Source organism: Procambarus clarkii, chromosome 7, assembly GCF_040958095.1.
Source record: "Procambarus clarkii isolate CNS0578487 chromosome 7, FALCON_Pclarkii_2.0, whole genome shotgun sequence".
Taxonomy (NCBI): Eukaryota; Metazoa; Arthropoda; class Malacostraca; order Decapoda; family Cambaridae; genus Procambarus; species Procambarus clarkii.
This window is the reverse complement of record NC_091156.1, coordinates 31847958-31869880: the sequence shown is the minus strand read 5'-3', so window position 1 is coordinate 31869880 and position 21923 is coordinate 31847958.

The following is a 21923-nucleotide window of genomic DNA, read 5'->3' as shown; positions in this document are numbered from 1 at the left end:
TTTCGTCAAGCCACTGTCAATGTGAGAGAACTCGTGTCCAGCTTATAAGCCTATACTTGCATAAACCACAAGTGAAGAATAACAATCTTTGGACAACACCCACCAGTGGGACTCGAACCCAGAAAGCACAACTACCTTCCAGTAGCTGGCATAACTAGTATGCTTTAACCCACTACGCCATCAGACCTTACAAAATAAGTAGATAGATCGAGATATATATCTCAAACATCTCCACCTCCCGAAGGCACCAGATGAGTGAGGGGTCAGTCTGCATTTTTCGTCAAGCCACTGTCAATGTGAGAGAACTCGTGTCCAACTTATAAGCCTATACTTGCATAAACCACAAGTGAAGATTAACAATCTTTGGACAACACCCACCAGTGGGACTCGAACCCAGAAAGCACAACTACCTTCCAGTAGCTGGCATAACTAGTATGCTTTAACCCACTACGCCATCAGACCTTACAAAAGAAGTAGATAGTTCGAGATATATATCTCAAACATCTCCACCTCCCGAAGGCACCAGATGAGTGAGGGGTCAGTCTGCATTTTTCGTCAAGCCACTGTCAATGTGAGAGAACTCGTGTCCAGCTTATAAGCCTATACTTGCATAAACCACAAGTGAAGAATAACAATCCTTGGACAACACCCACCAGTGGGACTCGAACCCAGAAAGCACAACTACCTTCCAGTAGCTGGCATAACTAGTATGCTTTAACCCACTACGCCATCAGACCTTACAAAAGAAGTAGATAGTTCGAGATATATATCTCAAACATTTCCACCTCCCGAAGGCACCAGATGAGTGAGGGGTCAGTCTGCATTTTTCGTCAAGCCACTGTCAATGTGAGAGAACTCAACCCGTTCTCGCAAATTCGTAAAGTCAATATTGACTTATTAACTACGTGCATAGGTGATATACTAAACATAATAGATACCCCTAAAAAGATTCATAGAAAACACCGACCTTACCTAACCTTGTTAGTATCTTAAGATAAGCATCTTATTGCTTCGTAATTACAATTATTGCTTAACCTATACCTATTATAGGTTAGGTAATAATTGTAATTACGAAGCAATAAGATGCTTATCTTAAGATACTAACAAGGTTAGGTAAGGTCGGTGTTTTCTATGAATCTTTTTAAGGGTATCTATTATGTTAAGTATGTCACCTATGCACATATTTAATAAGTCAATATTGACTTATTAAATTTGCGAGAACGGGTTGGAGAACTCGTGTCCAGCTTATAAGCCTATACTTGCATAAACCACAAGTGAAGATTAACAATCTTTGGACAACACCCACCAGTGGGACTCGAACCCAGAAAGCACAACTACCTTCCAGTAGCTGGCATAACTAGTATGCTTTAACCCACTACGCCATCAGACCTTACAAAAGAAGTAGATAGTTCGAGATATATGTCTCAAACATCTCCACCTCCCGAAGGCACGAGATGAGTGAGGGGTCAGTCTGCATTTTTCGTCAAGCCACTGTCAATGTGAGAGAACTCGTGTCCAGCTTATAAGCCTATACTTGCATAAACCACAAGTGAAGATTAACAATCTTTGGACAACACCCACCAGTGGGACTCGAACCCAGAAAGCACAACTACCTTCCAGTAGCTGGCATAACTAGTATGCTTTAACCCACTACGCCATCAGACCTTACAAAAGAAGTAGATAGTTCGAGATATATATCTCAAACATCTCCACCTCCCGAAGGCACCAGATGAGTGAGGGGTCAGTCTGCATTTTTCGTCAAGCCACTGTCAATGTGAGAGAACTCGTGTCCAGCTTATAAGCCTATACTTGCATAAACCACAAGTGAAGAATAACAATCTTTGGACAACACCCACCAGTGGGACTCGAACCCAGAAAGCACAACTACCTTCCAGTAGCTGGCATAACTAGTATGCTTTAACCCACTACGCCATCAGACCTTACAAAAGAAGTAGATAGTTCGAGATATATATCTCAAACATCTCCACCTCCCGAAGGCACCAGATGAGTGAGGGGTCAGTCTGCATTTTTCGTCAAGCCACTGTCAATGTGAGAGAACTCGTGTCCAGCTTATAAGCCTATACTTGCATAAACCACAAGTGAAGATTAACAATCTTTGGACAACACCCACCAGTGGGACTCGAACCCAGAAAGCACAACTACCTTCCAGTAGCTGGCATAACTAGTATGCTTTAACCCACTACGCCATCAGACCTTACAAAAGAAGTAGATAGTTCGAGATATATATCTCAAACATCTCCACCTCCCGAAGGCACCAGATGAGTGAGGGGTCAGTCTGCATTTTTTGTCAAGCCACTGTCAATGTGAGAGAACTCGTGTCCAGCTTATAAGCCTATACTTGCATAAACCACAAGTGAAGATTAACAATCTTTGGACAACACCCACCAGTGGGACTCGAACCCAGAAAGCACAACTACCTTCCAGTAGCTGGCATAACTAGTATGCTTTAACCCACTACGCCATCAGACCTTACAAAAGAAGTAGATAGTTCGAGATATATATCTCAAACATCTCCACCTCCCGAAGGCACCAGATGAGTGAGGGGTCAGTCTGCATTTTTCGTCAAGCCACTGTCAATGTGAGAGAACTCGTGTCCAGCTTATAAGCCTATACTTGCATAAACCACAAGTGAAGATTAACAATCTTTGGACAACACCCACCAGTGGGACTCGAACCCAGAAAGCACAACTACCTTCCAGTAGCTGGCATAACTAGTATGCTTTAACCCACTACGCCATCAGACCTTACAAAAGAAGTAGATAGTTCGAGATATATATCTCAAACATCTCCACCTCCCGAAGGCACCAGATGAGTGAGGGGTCAGTCTGCATTTTTCGTCAAGCCACTGTCAATGTGAGAGAACTCGTGTCCAGCTTATAAGCCTATACTTGCATAAACCACAAGTGAAGATTAACAATCTTTGGACAACACCCACCAGTGGGACTCGAACCCAGAAAGCACAACTACCTTCCAGTAGCTGGCATAACTAGTATGCTTTAACCCACTACGCCATCAGACCTTACAAAAGAAGTAGATAGTTCGAGATATATATCTCAAACATCTCCACCTCCCGAAGGCACCAGATGAGTGAGGGGTCAGTCTGCATTTTTCGTCAAGCCACTGTCAATGTGAGAGAACTCGTGTCCAGCTTATAAGCCTATACTTGCATAAACCACAAGTGAAGATTAACAATCTTTGGACAACACCCACCAGTGGGACTCGAACCCAGAAAGCACAACTACCTTCCAGTAGCTGGCATAACTAGTATGCTTTAACCCACTACGCCATCAGACCTTACAAAAGAAGTAGATAGTTCGAGATATATATCTCAAACATCTCCACCTCCCGAAGGCACCAGATGAGTGAGGGGTCAGTCTGCATTTTTCGTCAAGCCACTGTCAATGTGAGAGAACTCGTGTCCAGCTTATAAGCCTATACTTGCATAAACCACAAGTGAAGATTAACAATCTTTGGACAACACCCACCAGTGGGACTCGAACCCAGAAAGCACAACTACCTTCCAGTAGCTGGCATAACTAGTATGCTTTAACCCACTACGCCATCAGACCTTACAAAAGAAGTAGATAGTTCGAGATATATATCTCAAACATCTCCACCTCCCGAAGGCACCAGATGAGTGAGGGGTCAGTCTGCATTTTTCGTCAAGCCACTGTCAATGTGAGAGAACTCGTGTCCAGCTTATAAGCCTATACTTGCATAAACCACAAGTGAAGAATAACAATCTTTGGACAACACCCACCAGTGGGACTCGAACCCAGAAAGCACAACTACCTTCCAGTAGCTGGCATAACTAGTATGCTTTAACCCACTACGCCATCAGACCTTACAAAAGAAGTAGATAGATCGAGATATATATCTCAAACATCTCCACCTCCCAAAGGCACCAGATGAGTGAGGGGTCAGTCTGCATTTTTCGTCAAGCCACTGTCAATGTGAGAGAACTCGTGTCCAACTTATAAGCCTATACTTGCATAAACCACAAGTGAAGATTAACAATCTTTGGACAACACCCACCAGTGGGACTCGAACCCAGAAAGCACAACTACCTTCCAGTAGCTGGCATAACTAGTATGCTTTAACCCACTACGCCATCAGACCTTACAAAAGAAGTAGATAGTTCGAGATATATATCTCAAACATCTCCACCTCCCGAAGGCACCAGATGAGTGAGGGGTCAGTCTGCATTTTTCGTCAAGCCACTGTCAATGTGAGAGAACTCGTGTCCAGCTTATAAGCCTATACTTGCATAAACCACAAGTGAAGAATAACAATCTTTGGACAACACCCACCAGTGGGACTCGAACCCAGAAAGCACAACTACCTTCCAGTAGCTGGCATAACTAGTATGCTTTAACCCACTACGCCATCAGACCTTACAAAAGAAGTAGATAGTTCGAGATATATATCTCAAACATTTCCACCTCCGGAAGGCACCAGATGAGTGAGGGGTCAGTCTGCATTTTTCGTCAAGCCACTGTCAATGTGAGAGAACTCAACCCGTTCTCGCAAATTCGTAAAGTCAATATTGACTTATTAACTACGTGCATAGGTGATATACTAAACATAATAGATACCCCTAAAAAGATTCATAGAAAACACCGACCTTACCTAACCTTGTTAGTATCTTAAGATAAGCATCTTATTGCTTCGTAATTACAATTATTGCTTAACCTATACCTATTATAGGTTAGGTAATAATTGTAATTACGAAGTAATAAGATGCTTATCTTAAGATACTAACAAGGTTAGGTAAGGTCGGTGTTTTCTATGAATCTTTTTAAGGGTATCTATTATGTTAAGTATGTCACCTATGCACATATTTAATAAGTCAATATTGACTTATTAAATTTGCGAGAACGGGTTGGAGAACTCGTGTCCAGCTTATAAGCCTATACTTGCATAAACCACAAGTGAAGATTAACAATCTTTGGACAACACCCACCAGTGGGACTCGAACCCAGAAAGCACAACTACCTTCCAGTAGCTGGCATAACTAGTATGCTTTAACCCACTACGCCATCAGACCTTACAAAAGAAGTAGATAGTTCGAGATATATGTCTCAAACATCTCCACCTCCCGAAGGCACCAGATGAGTGAGGGGTCAGTCTGCATTTTTCGTCAAGCCACTGTCAATGTGAGAGAACTCGTGTCCAGCTTATAAGCCTATACTTGCATAAACCACAAGTGAAGATTAACAATCTTTGGACAACACCCACCAGTGGGACTCGAACCCAGAAAGCACAACTACCTTCCAGTAGCTGGCATAACTAGTATGCTTTAACCCACTACGCCATCAGACCTTACAAAAGAAGTAGATAGTTCGAGATATATATCTCAAACATCTCCACCTCCCGAAGGCACCAGATGAGTGAGGGGTCAGTCTGCATTTTTCGTCAAGCCACTGTCAATGTGAGAGAACTCGTGTCCAGCTTATAAGCCTATACTTGCATAAACCACAAGTGAAGAATAACAATCTTTGGACAACACCCACCAGTGGGACTCGAACCCAGAAAGCACAACTACCTTCCAGTAGCTGGCATAACTAGTATGCTTTAACCCACTACGCCATCAGACCTTACAAAAGAAGTAGATAGTTCGAGATATATATCTCAAACATCTCCACCTCCCGAAGGCACCAGATGAGTGAGGGGTCAGTCTGCATTTTTCGTCAAGCCACTGTCAATGTGAGAGAACTCGTGTCCAGCTTATAAGCCTATACTTGCATAAACCACAAGTGAAGATTAACAATCTTTGGACAAGACCCACCAGTGGGACTCGAACCCAGAAAGCACAACTACCTTCCAGTAGCTGGCATAACTAGTATGCTTTAACCCACTACGCCATCAGACCTTACAAAAGAAGTAGATAGTTCGAGATATATATCTCAAACATCTCCACCTCCCGAAGGCACCAGATGAGTGAGGGGTCAGTCTGCATTTTTCGTCAAGCCACTGTCAATGTGAGAGAACTCGTGTCCAGCTTATAAGCCTATACTTGCATAAACCACAAGTGAAGATTAACAATCTTTGGACAACACCCACCAGTGGGACTCGAACCCAGAAAGCACAACTACCTTCCAGTAGCTGGCATAACTAGTATGCTTTAACCCACTACGCCATCAGACCTTACAAAAGAAGTAGATAGTTCGAGATATATATCTCAAACATCTCCACCTCCCGAAGGCACCAGATGAGTGAGGGGTCAGTCTGCATTTTTCGTCAAGCCACTGTCAATGTGAGAGAACTCGTGTCCAGCTTATAAGCCTATACTTGCATAAACCACAAGTGAAGATTAACAATCTTTGGACAACACCCACCAGTGGGACTCGAACCCAGAAAGCACAACTACCTTCCAGTAGCTGGCATAACTAGTATGCTTTAACCCACTACGCCATCAGACCTTACAAAAGAAGTAGATAGTTCGAGATATATATCTCAAACATCTCCACCTCCCGAAGGCACCAGATGAGTGAGGGGTCAGTCTGCATTTTTCGTCAAGCCACTGTCAATGTGAGAGAACTCGTGTCCAGCTTATAAGCCTATACTTGCATAAACCACAAGTGAAGATTAACAATCTTTGGACAACACCCACCAGTGGGACTCGAACCCAGAAAGCACAACTACCTTCCAGTAGCTGGCATAACTAGTATGCTTTAACCCACTACGCCATCAGACCTTACAAAAGAAGTAGATAGTTCGAGATATATATCTCAAACATCTCCACCTCCCGAAGGCACCAGATGAGTGAGGGGTCAGTCTGCATTTTTCGTCAAGCCACTGTCAATGTGAGAGAACTCGTGTCCAGCTTATAAGCCTATACTTGCATAAACCACAAGTGAAGATTAACAATCTTTGGACAACACCCACCAGTGGGACTCGAACCCAGAAAGCACAACTACCTTCCAGTAGCTGGCATAACTAGTATGCTTTAACCCACTACGCCATCAGACCTTACAAAAGAAGTAGATAGTTCGAGATATATATCTCAAACATCTCCACCTCCCGAAGGCACCAGATGAGTGAGGGGTCAGTCTGCATTTTTCGTCAAGCCACTGTCAATGTGAGAGAACTCGTGTCCAGCTTATAAGCCTATACTTGCATAAACCACAAGTGAAGATTAACAATCTTTGGACAACACCCACCAGTGGGACTCGAACCCAGAAAGCACAACTACCTTCCAGTAGCTGGCATAACTAGTATGCTTTAACCCACTACGCCATCAGACCTTACAAAAGAAGTAGATAGTTCGAGATATATATCTCAAACATCTCCACCTCCCGAAGGCACCAGATGAGTGAGGGGTCAGTCTGCATTTTTCGTCAAGCCACTGTCAATGTGAGAGAACTCGTGTCCAGCTTATAAGCCTATACTTGCATAAACCACAAGTGAAGATTAACAATCTTTGGACAACACCCACCAGTGGGACTCGAACCCAGAAAGCACAACTACCTTCCAGTAGCTGGCATAACTAGTATGCTTTAACCCACTACGCCATTAGACCTTACAAAAGAAGTAGATAGTTCGAGATATATATCTCAAACATCTCCACCTCCCGAAGGCACCAGATGAGTGAGGGGTCAGTCTGCATTTTTCGTCAAGCCACTGTCAATGTGAGAGAACTCGTGTCCAGCTTATAAGCCTATACTTGCATAAACCACAAGTGAAGATTAACAATCTTTGGACAACACCCACCAGTGGGACTCGAACCCAGAAAGCACAACTACCTTCCAGTAGCTGGCATAACTAGTATGCTTTAACCCACTACACCATCAGACCTTACAAAAGAAGTAGATAGTTCGAGATATATATCTCAAACATCTCCACCTCCCGAAGGCACCAGATGAGTGAGGGGTCAGTCTGCATTTTTCGTCAAGCCACTGTCAATGTGAGAGAACTCGTGTCCAGCTTATAAGCCTATACTTGCATAAACCACAAGTGAAGATTAACAATCTTTGGACAACACCCACCAGTGGGACTCGAACCCAGAAAGCACAACTACCTTCCAGTAGCTGGCATAACTAGTATGCTTTAACCCACTACGCCATCAGACCTTACAAAAGAAGTAGATAGTTCGAGATATATATCTCAAACATCTCCACCTCCCGAAGGCACCAGATGAGTGAGGGGTCAGTCTGCATTTTTCGTCAAGCCACTGTCAATGTGAGAGAACTCGTGTCCAGCTTATAAGCCTATACTTGCATAAACCACAAGTGAAGATTAACAATCTTTGGACAACACCCACCAGTGGGACTCGAACCCAGAAAGCACAACTACCTTCCAGTAGCTGGCATAACTAGTATGCTTTAACCCACTACGCCATCAGACCTTACAAAAGAAGTAGATAGTTCGAGATATATATCTCAAACATCTCCACCTCCCGAAGGCACCAGATGAGTGAGGGGTCAGTCTGCATTTTTCGTCAAGCCACTGTCAATGTGAGAGAACTCGTGTCCAGCTTATAAGCCTATACTTGCATAAACCACAAGTGAAGATTAACAATCTTTGGACAACACCCACCAGTGGGACTCGAACCCAGAAAGCACAACTACCTTCCAGTAGCTGGCATAACTAGTATGCTTTAACCCACTACGCCATCAGACCTTACAAAAGAAGTAGATAGTTCGAGATATATATCTCAAACATCTCCACCTCCCGAAGGCACCAGATGAGTGAGGGGTCAGTCTGCATTTTTCGTCAAGCCACTGTCAATGTGAGAGAACTCGTGTCCAGCTTATAAGCCTATACTTGCATAAACCACAAGTGAAGATTAACAATCTTTGGACAACACCCACCAGTGGGACTCGAACCCAGAAAGCACAACTACCTTCCAGTAGCTGGCATAACTAGTATGCTTTAACCCACTACGCCATCAGACCTTACAAAAGAAGTAGATAGTTCGAGATATATATCTCAAACATCTCCACCTCCCGAAGGCACCAGATGAGTGAGGGGTCAGTCTGCATTTTTCGTCAAGCCACTGTCAATGTGAGAGAACTCGTGTCCAGCTTATAAGCCTATACTTGCATAAACCACAAGTGAAGATTAACAATCTTTGGACAACACCCACCAGTGGGACTCGAACCCAGAAAGCACAACTACCTTCCAGTAGCTGGCATAACTAGTATGCTTTAACCCACTACGCCATCAGACCTTACAAAAGAAGTAGATAGTTCGAGATATATATCTCAAACATCTCCACCTCCCGAAGGCACCAGATGAGTGAGGGGTCAGTCTGCATTTTTCGTCAAGCCACTGTCAATGTGAGAGAACTCGTGTCCAGCTTATAAGCCTATACTTGCATAAACCACAAGTGAAGATTAACAATCTTTGGACAACACCCACCAGTGGGACTCGAACCCAGAAAGCACAACTACCTTCCAGTAGCTGGCATAACTAGTATGCTTTAACCCACTACGCCATCAGACCTTACAAAAGAAGTAGATAGTTCGAGATATATATCTCAAACATCTCCACCTCCCGAAGGCACCAGATGAGTGAGGGGTCAGTCTGCATTTTTCGTCAAGCCACTGTCAATGTGAGAGAACTCGTGTCCAGCTTATAAGCCTATACTTGCATAAACCACAAGTGAAGATTAACAATCTTTGGACAACACCCACCAGTGGGACTCGAACCCAGAAAGCACAGCTACCTTCCAGTAGCTGGCATAACTAGTATGCTTTAACCCACTACGCCATCAGACCTTACAAAAGAAGTAGATAGTTCGAGATATATATCTCAAACATCTCCACCTCCCGAAGGCACCAGATGAGTGAGGGGTCAGTCTGCATTTTTCGTCAAGCCACTGTCAATGTGAGAGAACTCGTGTCCAGCTTATAAGCCTATACTTGCATAAACCACAAGTGAAGATTAACAATCTTTGGACAACACCCACCAGTGGGACTCGAACCCAGAAAGCACAACTACCTTCCAGTAGCTGGCATAACTAGTATGCTTTAACCCACTACGCCATCAGACCTTACAAAAGAAGTAGATAGTTCGAGATATATATCTCAAACATCTCCACCTCCCGAAGGCACCAGATGAGTGAGGGGTCAGTCTGCATTTTTCGTCAAGCCACTGTCAATGTGAGAGAACTCGTGTCCAGCTTATAAGCCTATACTTGCATAAACCACAAGTGAAGATTAACAATCTTTGGACAACACCCACCAGTGGGACTCGAACCCAGAAAGCACAACTACCTTCCAGTAGCTGGCATAACTAGTATGCTTTAACCCACTACGCCATCAGACCTTACAAAAGAAGTAGATAGTTCGAGATATATATCTCAAACATCTCCACCTCCCGAAGGCACCAGATGAGTGAGGGGTCAGTCTGCATTTTTCGTCAAGCCACTGTCAATGTGAGAGAACTCGTGTCCAGCTTATAAGCCTATACTTGCATAAACCACAAGTGAAGATTAACAATCTTTGGACAACACCCACCAGTGGGACTCGAACCCAGAAAGCACAACTACCTTCCAGTAGCTGGCATAACTAGTATGCTTTAACCCACTACGCCATCAGACCTTACAAAAGAAGTAGATAGTTCGAGATATATATCTCAAACATCTCCACCTCCCGAAGGCACCAGATGAGTGAGGGGTCAGTCTGCATTTTTCGTCAAGCCACTGTCAATGTGAGAGAACTCGTGTCCAGCTTATAAGCCTATACTTGCATAAACCACAAGTGAAGATTAACAATCTTTGGACAACACCCACCAGTGGGACTCGAACCCAGAAAGCACAACTACCTTCCAGTAGCTGGCATAACTAGTATGCTTTAACCCACTACGCCATCAGACCTTACAAAAGAAGTAGATAGTTCGAGATATATATCTCAAACATCTCCACCTCCCGAAGGCACCAGATGAGTGAGGGGTCAGTCTGCATTTTTCGTCAAGCCACTGTCAATGTGAGAGAACTCGTGTCCAGCTTATAAGCCTATACTTGCATAAACCACAAGTGAAGATTAACAATCTTTGGACAACACCCACCAGTGGGACTCGAACCCAGAAAGCACAACTACCTTCCAGTAGCTGGCATAACTAGTATGCTTTAACCCACTACGCCATCAGACCTTACAAAAGAAGTAGATAGTTCGAGATATATATCTCAAACATCTCCACCTCCCGAAGGCACCAGATGAGTGAGGGGTCAGTCTGCATTTTTCGTCAAGCCACTGTCAATGTGAGAGAACTCGTGTCCAGCTTATAAGCCTATACTTGCATAAACTACAAGTGAAGAATAACAATCTTTGGACAACACCCACCAGTGGGACTCGAACCCAGAAAGCACAACTACCTTCCAGTAGCTGGCATAACTAGTATGCTTTAACCCACTACGCCATCAGACCTTACAAAAGAAGTAGATAGTTCGAGATATATATCTCAAACATCTCCACCTCCCGAAGGCACCAGATGAGTGAGGGGTCAGTCTGCATTTTTCGTCAAGCCACTGTCAATGTGAGAGAACTCGTGTCCAGCTTATAAGCCTATACTTGCATAAACCACAAGTGAAGATTAACAATCTTTGGACAACACCCACCAGTGGGACTCGAACCCAGAAAGCACAACTACCTTCCAGTAGCTGGCATAACTAGTATGCTTTAACCCACTACGCCATCAGACCTTACAAAAGAAGTAGATAGTTCGAGATATATATCTCAAACATCTCCACCTCCCGAAGGCACCAGATGAGTGAGGGGTCAGTCTGCATTTTTCGTCAAGCCACTGTCAATGTGAGAGAACTCGTGTCCAGCTTATAAGCCTATACTTGCATAAACCACAAGTGAAGATTAACAATCTTTGGACAACACCCACCAGTGGGACTCGAACCCAGAAAGCACAACTACCTTCCAGTAGCTGGCATAACTAGTATGCTTTAACCCACTACGCCATCAGACCTTACAAAAGAAGTAGATAGTTCGAGATATATATCTCAAACATCTCCACCTCCCGAAGGCACCAGATGAGTGAGGGGTCAGTCTGCATTTTTCGTCAAGCCACTGTCAATGTGAGAGAACTCATGTCCAGCTTATAAGCCTATACTTGCATAAACCACAAGTGAAGATTAACAATCTTTGGACAACACCCACCAGTGGGACTCGAACCCAGAAAGCACAACTACCTTCCAGTAGCTGGCATAACTAGTATGCTTTAACCCACTACGCCATCAGACCTTACAAAAGAAGTAGATAGTTCGAGATATATATCTCAAACATCTCCACCTCCCGAAGGCACCAGATGAGTGAGGGGTCAGTCTGCATTTTTCGTCAAGCCACTGTCAATGTGAGAGAACTCGTGTCCAGCTTATAAGCCTATACTTGCATAAACCACAAGTGAAGATTAACAATCTTTGGACAACACCCACCAGTGGGACTCGAACCCAGAAAGCACAACTACCTTCCAGTAGCTGGCATAACTAGTATGCTTTAACCCACTACGCCATCAGACCTTACAAAAGAAGTAGATAGTTCGAGATATATATCTCAAACATCTCCACCTCCCGAAGGCACCAGATGAGTGAGGGGTCAGTCTGCATTTTTCGTCAAGCCACTGTCAATGTGAGAGAACTCGTGTCCAGCTTATAAGCCTATACTTGCATAAACCACAAGTGAAGATTAACAATCTTTGGACAACACCCACCAGTGGGACTCGAACCCAGAAAGCACAACTACCTTCCAGTAGCTGGCATAACTAGTATGCTTTAACCCACTACGCCATCAGACCTTACAAAAGAAGTAGATAGTTCGAGATATATATCTCAAACATCTCCACCTCCCGAAGGCACCAGATGAGTGAGGGGTCAGTCTGCATTTTTCGTCAAGCCACTGTCAATGTGAGAGAACTCGTGTCCAGCTTATAAGCCTATACTTGCATAAACCACAAGTGAAGATTAACAATCTTTGGACAACACCCACCAGTGGGACTCGAACCCAGAAAGCACAACTACCTTCCAGTAGCTGGCATAACTAGTATGCTTTAACCCACTACGCCATCAGACCTTACAAAAGAAGTAGATAGTTCGAGATATATATCTCAAACATCTCCACCTCCCGAAGGCACCAGATGAGTGAGGGGTCAGTCTGCATTTTTCGTCAAGCCACTGTCAATGTGAGAGAACTCGTGTCCAGCTTATAAGCCTATACTTGCATAAACCACAAGTGAAGAATAACAATCTTTGGACAACACCCACCAGTGGGACTCGAACCCAGAAAGCACAACTACCTTCCAGTAGCTGGCATAACTAGTATGCTTTAACCCACTACGCCATCAGACCTTACAAAAGAAGTAGATAGTTCGAGATATATATCTCAAACATCTCCACCTCCCGAAGGCACCAGATGAGTGAGGGGTCAGTCTGCATTTTTCGTCAAGCCACTGTCAATGTGAGAGAACTCGTGTCCAGCTTATAAGCCTATACTTGCATAAACCACAAGTGAAGATTAACAATCTTTGGACAACACCCACCAGTGGGACTCGAACCCAGAAAGCACAACTACCTTCCAGTAGCTGGCATAACTAGTATGCTTTAACCCACTACGCCATCAGACCTTACAAAAGAAGTAGATAGTTCGAGATATATATCTCAAACATCTCCACCTCCCGAAGGCACCAGATGAGTGAGGGGTCAGTCTGCATTTTTCGTCAAGCCACTGTCAATGTGAGAGAACTCGTGTCCAGCTTATAAGCCTATACTTGCATAAACCACAAGTGAAGATTAACAATCTTTGGACAACACCCACCAGTGGGACTCGAACCCAGAAAGCACAACTACCTTCCAGTAGCTGGCATAACTAGTATGCTTTAACCCACTACGCCATCAGACCTTACAAAAGAAGTAGATAGTTCGAGATATATATCTCAAACATCTCCACCTCCCGAAGGCACCAGATGAGTGAGGGGTCAGTCTGCATTTTTCGTCAAGCCACTGTCAATGTGAGAGAACTCGTGTCCAGCTTATAAGCCTATACTTGCATAAACCACAAGTGAAGATTAACAATCTTTGGACAACACCCACCAGTGGGACTCGAACCCAGAAAGCACAACTACCTTCCAGTAGCTGGCATAACTAGTATGCTTTAACCCACTACGCCATCAGACCTTACAAAAGAAGTAGATAGTTCGAGATATATATCTCAAACATCTCCACCTCCCGAAGGCACCAGATGAGTGAGGGGTCAGTCTGCATTTTTCGTCAAGCCACTGTCAATGTGAGAGAACTCGTGTCCAGCTTATAAGCCTATACTTGCATAAACCACAAGTGAAGATTAACAATCTTTGGACAACACCCACCAGTGGGACTCGAACCCAGAAAGCACAACTACCTTCCAGTAGCTGGCATAACTAGTATGCTTTAACCCACTACGCCATCAGACCTTACAAAAGAAGTAGATAGTTCGAGATATATATCTCAAACATCTCCACCTCCCGAAGGCACCAGATGAGTGAGGGGTCAGTCTGCATTTTTCGTCAAGCCACTGTCAATGTGAGAGAACTCGTGTCCAGCTTATAAGCCTATACTTGCATAAACCACAAGTGAAGATTAACAATCTTTGGACAACACCCACCAGTGGGACTCGAACCCAGAAAGCACAACTACCTTCCAGTAGCTGGCATAACTAGTATGCTTTAACCCACTACGCCATCAGACCTTACAAAAGAAGTAGATAGTTCGAGATATATATCTCAAACATCTCCACCTCCCGAAGGCACCAGATGAGTGAGGGGTCAGTCTGCATTTTTCGTCAAGCCACTGTCAATGTGAGAGAACTCGTGTCCAGCTTATAAGCCTATACTTGCATAAACCACAAGTGAAGATTAACAATCTTTGGACAACACCCACCAGTGGGACTCGAACCCAGAAAGCACAACTACCTTCCAGTAGCTGGCATAACTAGTATGCTTTAACCCACTACGCCATCAGACCTTACAAAAGAAGTAGATAGTTCGAGATATATATCTCAAACATCTCCACCTCCCGAAGGCACCAGATGAGTGAGGGGTCAGTCTGCATTTTTCGTCAAGCCACTGTCAATGTGAGAGAACTCGTGTCCAGCTTATAAGCCTATACTTGCATAAACCACAAGTGAAGATTAACAATCTTTGGACAACACCCACCAGTGGGACTCGAACCCAGAAAGCACAACTACCTTCCAGTAGCTGGCATAACTAGTATGCTTTAACCCACTACGCCATCAGACCTTACAAAAGAAGTAGATAGTTCGAGATATATATCTCAAACATCTCCACCTCCCGAAGGCACCAGATGAGTGAGGGGTCAGTCTGCATTTTTCGTCAAGCCACTGTCAATGTGAGAGAACTCGTGTCCAGCTTATAAGCCTATACTTGCATAAACCACAAGTGAAGATTAACAATCTTTGGACAACACCCACCAGTGGGACTCGAACCCAGAAAGCACAACTACCTTCCAGTAGCTGGCATAACTAGTATGCTTTAACCCACTACGCCATCAGACCTTACAAAAGAAGTAGATAGTTCGAGATATATATCTCAAACATCTCCACCTCCCGAAGGCACCAGATGAGTGAGGGGTCAGTCTGCATTTTTCGTCAAGCCACTGTCAATGTGAGAGAACTCGTGTCCAGCTTATAAGCCTATACTTGCATAAACCACAAGTGAAGATTAACAATCTTTGCACAACACCCACCAGTGGGACTCGAACCCAGAAAGCACAACTACCTTCCAGTAGCTGGCATAACTAGTATGCTTTAACCCACTACGCCATCAGACCTTACAAAAGAAGTAGATAGTTCGAGATATATATCTCAAACATCTCCACCTCCCGAAGGCACCAGATGAGTGAGGGGTCAGTCTGCATTTTTCGTCAAGCCACTGTCAATGTGAGAGAACTCGTGTCCAGCTTATAAGCCTATACTTGCATAAACCACAAGTGAAGAATAACAATCTTTGGACAACACCCACCAGTGGGACTCGAACCCAGAAAGCACAACTACCTTCCAGTAGCTGGCATAACTAGTATGCTTTAACCCACTACGCCATCAGACCTTACAAAAGAAGTAGATAGTTCGAGATATATATCTCAAACATCTCCACCTCCCGAAGGCACCAGATGAGTGAGGGGTCAGTCTGCATTTTTCGTCAAGCCACTGTCAATGTGAGAGAACTCGTGTCCAGCTTATAAGCCTATACTTGCATAAACCACAAGTGAAGATTAACAATCTTTGGACAACACCCACCAGTGGGACTCGAACCCAGAAAGCACAACTACCTTCCAGTAGCTGGCATAACTAGTATGCTTTAACCCACTACGCCATCAGACCTTACAAAAGAAGTAGATAGTTCGAGATATATATCTCAAACATCTCCACCTCCCGAAGGCACCAGATGAGTGAGGGGTCAGTCTGCATTTTTCGTCAAGCCACTGTCAATGTGAGAGAACTCGTGTCCAGCTTATAAGCCTATACTTGCATAAACCACAAGTGAAGATTAACAATCTTTGGACAACACCCACCAGTGGGACTCGAACCCAGAAAGCACAACTACCTTCCAGTAGCTGGCATAACTAGTATGCTTTAACCCACTACGCCATCAGACCTTACAAAAGAAGTAGATAGTTCGAGATATATATCTCAAACATCTCCACCTCCCGAAGGCACCAGATGAGTGAGGGGTCAGTCTGCATTTTTCGTCAAGCCACTGTCAATGTGAGAGAACTCGTGTCCAGCTTATAAGCCTATACTTGCATAAACCACAAGTGAAGATTAACAATCTTTGGACAACACCCACCAGTGGGACTCGAACCCAGAAAGCACAACTACCTTCCAGTAGCTGGCATAACTAGTATGCTTTAACCCACTACGCCATCAGACCTTACAAAAGAAGTAGATAGTTCGAGATATATATCTCAAACATCTCCACCTCCCGAAGGCACCAGATGAGTGAGGGGTCAGTCTGCATTTTTCGTCAAGCCACTGTCAATGTGAGAGAACTCGTGTCCAGCTTATAAGCCTATACTTGCATAAACCACAAGTGAAGATTAACAATCTTTGGACAACACCCACCAGTGGGACTCGAACCCAGAAAGCACAACTACCTTCCAGTAGCTGGCATAACTAGTATGCTTTAACCCACTACGCCATCAGACCTTACAAAAGAAGTAGATAGTTCGAGATATATATCTCAAACATCTCCACCTCCCGAAGGCACCAGATGAGTGAGGGGTCAGTCTGCATTTTTCGTCAAGCCACTGTCAATGTGAGAGAACTCGTGTCCAGCTTATAAGCCTATACTTGCATAAACCACAAGTGAAGAATAACAATCTTTGGACAACACCCACCAGTGGGACTCGAACCCAGAAAGCACAACTACCTTCCAGTAGCTGGCATAACTAGTATGCTTTAACCCACTACGCCATCAGACCTTACAAAAGAAGTAGATAGTTCGAGATATATATCTCAAACATCTCCACCTCCCGAAGGCACCAGATGAGTGAGGGGTCAGTCTGCATTTTTCGTCAAGCCACTGTCAATGTGAGAGAACTCGTGTCCAGCTTATAAGCCTATACTTGCATAAACCACAAGTGAAGATTAACAATCTTTGGACAACACCCACCAGTGGGACTCGAACCCAGAAAGCACAACTACCTTCCAGTAGCTGGCATAACTAGTATGCTTTAACCCACTACGCCATCAGACCTTACAAAAGAAGTAGATAGTTCGAGATATATATCTCAAACATCTCCACCTCCCGAAGGCACCAGATGAGTGAGGGGTCAGTCTGCATTTTTCGTCAAGCCACTGTCAATGTGAGAGAACTCGTGTCCAGCTTATAAGCCTATACTTGCATAAACCACAAGTGAAGAATAACAATCTTTGGACAACACCCACCAGTGGGACTCGAACCCAGAAAGCACAACTACCTTCCAGTAGCTGGCATAACTAGTATGCTTTAACCCACTACGCCATCAGACCTTACAAAAGAAGTAGATAGTTCGAGATATATATCTCAAACATCTCCACCTCCCGAAGGCACCAGATGAGTGAGGGGTCAGTCTGCATTTTTCGTCAAGCCACTGTCAATGTGAGAGAACTCGTGTCCAGCTTATAAGCCTATACTTGCATAAACCACAAGTGAAGATTAACAATCTTTGGACAACACCCACCAGTGGAACTCGAACCCAGAAAGCACAACTACCTTCCAGTAGCTGGCATAACTAGTATGCTTTAACCCACTACGCCATCAGACCTTACAAAAGAAGTAGATAGTTCGAGATATATATCTCAAACATCTCCACCTCCCGAAGGCACCAGATGAGTGAGGGGTCAGTCTGCATTTTTCGTCAAGCCACTGTCAATGTGAGAGAACTCGTGTCCAGCTTATAAGCCTATACTTGCATAAACCACAAGTGAAGATTAACAATCTTTGGACAACACCCACCAGTGGGACTCGAACCCAGAAAGCACAACTACCTTCCAGTAGCTGGCATAACTAGTATGCTTTAACCCACTACGCCATCAGACCTTACAAAAGAAGTAGATAGTTCGAGATATATATCTCAAACATCTCCACCTCCCGAAGGCACCAGATGAGTGAGGGGTCAGTCTGCATTTTTCGTCAAGCCACTGTCAATGTGAGAGAACTCGTGTCCAGCTTATAAGCCTATACTTGCATAAACCACAAGTGAAGAATAACAATCTTTGGACAACACCCACCAGTGGGACTCGAACCCAGAAAGCACAACTACCTTCCAGTAGCTGGCATAACTAGTATGCTTTAACCCACTACGCCATCAGACCTTTCAAAAGAAGTAACGAAAACTAGGCTTATTCACGAATTCACGAAAACTAGGCTTATTAGGCAAATCGGGCCTTGCATAGTAGGCTGAGAAGTGAGTTCTGGCTACTAGGTACGACATATATATATATATATATATATATATATATATATATATACATATATATATATATATATATATATATATATATATATATATATATATATATATATATATATATATATATATATATGTATATATATATATATATATATATATATATATATATATATATATATACATATAATATATATATATATATATATATATGTCGTACCTAATAGCCAGAACGCACTTCTCAGCCTACTATTCAAGGCCCGATTTGCCTAATAAGCCAAGTTTTCATGAATTAATGTTTTTTCGTCTACCTAACCTACCTAACCTAACCTAACTTAGGTTTTTTTGGCTACCTAACCTAACCTTACCTATAAATATAGGTTAGGTTAGGTTAGGTAGGGTTGGTTAGGTTCGGTCATATATCTACGTTAATTTTAACTCCAATAAAAAAAAATTGACCTCATACATAGAGAAAAGGGTTGCTTTATCATTTCATAAGAAAAAAATTATAGTAAATATATTAATTCAGGAAAACTTGGCTTATTAGGCAAATCGGGCCTTGAATAGTAGGCTGAGAAGTGAGTTCTGGCTACTAGGTACGACATATATATATATATATATATATATACATACATATATATATATATATATATATATATATATATATATATACTGTTACATCTAGATGTAACAGTCACGGAAAAGGGCGGAGGTTTCCACACTGCAGTCTACACTAAGGAAACAAACATAGGAATGTGCCTAAATGCCAACAGCGACTGCCCAGACAGGTACAAGAGGAGTGTTGTTAACGCATATGTCGACCGTGCTCTCAGCCACAGCTCAGAATGGAAGCAAGTCGACGAAGAACTCTGTAGGGTAAGGCAGGTCCTAGTCAATAACGGCTTCTCCAATGGTTTCGTCGAAGACATCATAAGAAGGAAAGTGAAAAGCCATGCAACCTCTGAAGAGACAACTAACACAACACCTATACCCCCTATTAGACTATTTTACAGGAACTTCTTTTCCACAGCTCATAAAACGGAGGAAAGGGTCCTGAAAGATATTGTTAATAGAAACGTTATCCCTACAGACAAAAATCAGAGGATACAACTGACGATTTACTATAAAACCAGAAAAACGGCCAGCCTACTCATGAGAAACTCTCCAGACACAAAACAGAACGCTTTAAAAGAGACTAACGTCGTCTATGCCTTCAAATGCCCTCTTGGGGACTGTAAGCTCCAAAAAAACCAGTATATAGGCAAGACAACAACATCTCTTTCTAGGCGTTTAACGATGCATAAGCAACAGGGCTCCATTAAGGAACATATAATCTCTTCCCACAACCAAACCATCGCCAGAGAAATCCTAGTAAACAACACAGAAATCATCGATAGATACAGCGATAGCAGGCGGCTTGACGTTTGCGAGGCACTACACATCAAGAAGTCAACACCAGCAATCAACAGCCAATTATTGCACAACTATATTCTCCCCACCTCAAGACTCCGCTCCAATATAGAAGCATCAAGAAATATGGACCAATAGGCTTTCTACAAACACTTCTATTCAATATCCATTGTTTCGTGTTCTGTCTTGTGTTGATGAAATTAATACCCTATATATATATATATATATATATATATATATATATATATATATATATATATATATATATATATATATATATATATATATATATCAGACCCTCAGAAGCGCCCTGATGGGGTCACCTTGCTACCTTGGAAGGATGGTAAGCAAGTGGTATGGGACTACACGTGCGCTGCCACACTGGCCAGTACCTACCTCCACTACAGCACACGTGAAAGCGGTGGTGCTGCTTCTTTCAGGGAATCGCAGAAAATTATTAAATACAGAGGTCTAGCACACTGCTACAGCTTTGTTCCGATCGGCTCGGAGACCCTCGGTTCGTGGGGAAAATGTGCATTGAAGTTCCTGAAGGAATTGGGGGACAAATTGATCAGCGCTACAAAAGACCAGAGAGCAAAAAGTTTCTTGTTCCAGCGCCTCAGTGTTGCGATTCAGAGGGGAAATGCCTGTTGCGTCTTGGGCACTAGTCCAACTTCAGAGGAATTCGAAGAAGTGTTTGACTTGCAACAATGATCGAACTCGTCTGTGACATTCATCAATGTTTCCCATTGTTGTGTTCTTCAAGAGATCCATAACCTTTAAGCACCTTTTTGCAATATTATTTTTGTATCAACCCATGTATATATATATATATATATATATATATATATATATATATATATATATATATATATATATATATATATATATATATATATATATATATATATATATATATATATATATATATAATAGCAGTACCCGCCACGCGTTGCTGTGGCTCAGTCTGGTTAAATGGGAAAGAAAGAAAAGAGAAAGCGCACGTTTCCAATATGTTTAATTTTTAATGCAAGTGGTATACAATATTTTCTGTTGTTCTATTGTCTGTGGAGATATAGAGATTGTTTGGTTTGCCGACTCTAGAACACTCAACATATAATGGTCCACTTGAGAAGCAATCCATGTGTATATATAAACTGCGCAATTCTAAAGATTGGCCCTGAGATTTGTTTATGGTGATTGCAAACTGCCAATCGAATTGGAAATTACAATCTCCTAAATTGAAGTGGCATATCTGTTGGAATCATAGGAATGCGAGGAATGAGAACATCTTTCCCTCTGAAAGATCCTGTCAGATTGTTGCTTCTATGACGTCGCTAAAAAAAATTCTACTACAAGGCGTGTGGCGTTGCAAAGTTTTGGTTGGTTGATATTTCGCTACATGATAATTGGCAAGCCGATTTTCAATTGCCGTATGTATGATGGTATCTCTGGCAGATCGAGAGAATTAAAAATTCTGTTGGATAATTAACCGCTTCATCTGCTTCCACAACAGTGTCGACGGACTTGCATGTGACTGCCTCGCTTTGAATGATAGACTGAATAATATTGTTAAGGTCGTAGACGTTTTGTTCTTGGC